Source organism: Canis lupus, chromosome X (genome assembly GCF_003254725.2).
Source record: "Canis lupus dingo isolate Sandy chromosome X, ASM325472v2, whole genome shotgun sequence".
Taxonomy (NCBI): domain Eukaryota; kingdom Metazoa; phylum Chordata; class Mammalia; order Carnivora; family Canidae; genus Canis; species Canis lupus.
In genome coordinates, this window is record NC_064281.1 from 50,984,524 (window position 1) to 50,988,576 (window position 4,053).

Genomic DNA, 4,053 nt, shown 5'->3' on the forward strand with positions numbered 1-4,053 from the left:
GGGAAATATCAGAAAGGGAGACAGAACGTAAAGACTGCTAACTCTGGGAAACGAACTAGGGGTGGTAGAAGGGGAGGAGGGCAGGGGGTGGGAGTGAATGGGTGATGGGCACTGGGGGTTATTCTGTATGTTAGTAAATTGAACACCAATAAAAAATAAATTAAAAAAAAAGAAATCCATGATATAGAAATTGAAGAAAAAAACAGTAAAACAGATCAACAAAACTAGGAGCTGGTTCTTTGAAAGAATTAACAAGATGGTAAACACTTAGACTTATCAAAAAGAAGAGAGAGGATCAGAATAAATAAAATTGTGAATTAAAGAGATCATTGCAAACACTGCAGAAATACAAACATTTATAAGAGAATATTATGAGCCATTACATGCCAACAAATTAGGCAATCTGGAAGAAATGGATGCATTCCTAAAAACATATTAAGTACTAAAACTGAAACAAGAAGAAATAAAAAAAAATCTGAACATATCCATAACCTGCAAAGAAATTGAATCAGTACTCAAAAATCTCCCAATAAACAAGAGTCCAGGGCCAATGGATTCCAAGGGGAATTATAGCAAACATTTAAAGAATTGTTATGTGTTCTTCTGAAACTGTTCCAAAAAATAGAAATGGTAGAAAAAGTTCCAAACTCATCCTATGAGGCCAACACTACCTGATCCCCAAACCAGAAAAGACCCCACTAAAAAGAAGAATCACAGATCAATATCCCTGAGGAACATGGATGCAAAAATTATCAACAAGATATGAGTTAATTGGATACAATAGTACATTAAAAGGATTATTCACCAGGACCAAGTGGGATTTATTCCTAGGCTGCAGGGGTCATTCAACATCTACCAATCAATCATAATCAACGTGCTACAACACATTATTTAAGAAAGGGTAAGAACCATATGGTCCTCTCAATAGATGCAGAAGTATTTGACAAAATAAAGCATCCTTTCTTGATAAAAACCCTCCACAAAACAGGGATAGAGTGAACACACTTCAACCTTATAAAGGCCATATGCAAAAGACTCACAACTAATGTCATCCTCAATGGGGAAAAACTGAGAGCTTTTCCCCTAAGGTCAGGAACATGACAGGGATATCCTTTCTCACTGCTGTTGTTTGACATAGTACTGGAAGTCCTAGTCTCAGCAATCAGACAGCAAAAAGGAATAAAAGGTATCCAAATTGGCAAGGAAGATGTCAAACCTTCACTATTTTCAGATGACATGATACTCTATGTAGAAAACCCGAAGGACTACACAAAATTTTTTTAAAAATTGCTAGAACTCATACATGACTTCAGAAAAGTTGTAGGATATAAGATCAATGTGCAGAAATTTGTTGCATTTCTACACACCAATAATGTAGCAGAAAGAGAAATCAAGGAATTGATCCCATTTACAATTGTGCAGAAAAAAAGACACCTCAGAATAAAATTAACCAAAGAGGTAAAAGATCTATATTCTGAAAAGTATAGTAAGCATGTGAAAGAAATTGAGGGAGACACCAAGAAATAGAAAAACACTCCATGTTAATGGATTGGAAGAACAAATATTGCTAAAATATCTACACTACCCAAAGCAATCTACACATTTAATGCAATTTTTTCAAAATAACACAAACATTTTTCACAGAGCTGGAACAAATAGTTCTGAAATTTTTATAGAACTAGAAAAGATCCAGAATAGCCAAAGTAAAGTTGAAAAAGAAAACCAAAGCTGGAGGCATCACAATGCCAGACTTCAAGCTGTACTACAAAGCTGTAATAATCAAGGCAGCATGATACTGTGACAAAAACAGACATATAGATCAATGGAACAGAATAAATAACCTAGAAATGGACCCTTCACTCTATGGTCATCTAATAGTTGATAAAGCAGGAAAGAACGTCCAATGGGGGAATAAAAAGTCTCTTCAGGAAATGGTGTTGGGGAAAATTGTACAGCTAAATTCAGAAGAATGAAACTGGACCACTTTCTCAACCATACACAAAAATAGACTCATAATGGATTAAAGACCTAAATGTGAGACAGGAATCCATCAAAATCCTAGAGGATAACTCACTCAGCAACACCCCCCCTTTTTTTTTTACCTCAACTGCAGCAACTTTTTACTAGACAGATGTTCAAAGGCAAGAGAAACAAAAGCAAAAAAGAACTTCTAGCACTTTATCAGGATAAAAGTCTTTTGCACAGCAAAGGAAGCAATCAATAGAACCACACGTCAACCTACAGAATGGACAGGAGATATTTGCAGATGACTTAGCAGATAAAAGGCTAATGTACAAAATCTGGAAGGAACTTATCAAGCTTAACACCCAAAAAACAAAAAATCCAGTTGAGAAATGGGCAGAAGACATGAATAGACATTTATTCAAAGAATACATACAAATGGCTACAGGCAGATGAAAAAAATATTCAAAATCATTCATCATCAGAGAAATATAAATCAAAACCACAATGAGATACCACCTCACAATTTTCAGAATGGCTATAATGAACAAATCAGGAGAAAATAGATGTTGGTGAGTATGTGGAGAAAGGGGAACCCTCTTACACTATTGCTGGGAATCAAACTGGTTCAGCCACTCCAGAAATCAGTATGGAGTTTCCTCAAAACTTAAATTTAGAACTTCTGTATGACTCAGCTATTGCACTACTAGGTATTTATCCAAAGGATACAGAAGTAGTGTTTTTATAGAGCACAAGCACCTGTGTTTATAGCAGCAATGTCCACAATTGCCAAAATATATAGAAAGTCCAGATGTCCATTAATGGATGAGTGCATAAAGAAGTGGTACACATACACACACACACACACACACACGCACACACACACACACACACACTGGAATATTACTCAGCCATCAAAAAAGAATGAAACCTTTCCATTTGCAAGGACATAGTTGGAACTAGAGTATATTATGCTAGTCAAAATAAGTCACTCATAGAAAGACAAATACTATATGATTTCACTCATGTGGAATTTAAGAAACAAAATAGATAAACATAAAAGAAGGCAAGGAAAAATAAAATAAGATAAAAACAGAGAGAGCCAAACCATAGGAGACTCTAACTAGGAAACAGAGGGTTGCTAGAGTGGTGGTGGATGGGGGATGAGGTAATTGAGTGATGAGAATTAAGGAAGGCACTTGATGTTATGAGTACTGGGTGTTATAAGCAACTGCGAATCACTAAATTCTACCCTGAGCCTAATAATACACTATTCATTAGTAACTTTAAATGAAAAAGAAGAAATTACAAATGTAAATATTTATGCACCCAATATCAGAGCACATAATATATGAAGCAAATACAAATAAAACCAAATGGAGAAATAAACAAATACAATAATAGGTCGTAACTGTAATACTTTACTCTCAACAATGGATAGACCATCCAGACAGAAAACCAATAAGAAACAGTGGATTTCAACAACATTATAGGTCAAATGGATCCAGTTTCACATACAGGACATTCCATAAAGCAGCACCAGAATACACATTAGTTTCAAATGTGTACTGACATATTTTTTAAATATTTTATTTATTTATTTCAGAAAGAGACTGAGTGAAGGGAGGGGCAGAAGGAGAGAGAGAGAATCTCAAGCAGACTCCATATAGTGAGTACAGAGCCCAATACAGGACTTAATTCCTCGACCCTAAGATCATGACCTGAGCCAAAACCAAGAGTCATATACTTAACTGACTGAGCCACTGATAATTTTTAAGGTAAAATGGATATCAGCCATAAAACAAGTCCAAAATTTCAAGAAGTTAGAAATTATATCAGATATATTTTTTGATCACTATTGTATGGAAGTAGATATCAATAACAGGAAGAAAACTGGAAAATACAAAAATACATGGAAATCAAAGTATACACTCCTGAACAACCAAGTATCATACACACACACAAATATCAAAAGTGAGACTAAGGGAAGATAAAAGAATAGGAGTATTCTGAGCTCACCTTGTCCCACAGATACACTTGAGGTAACAACTACGTTTATGTGACTAACTGTGAAAATGATCTGAAGACTAG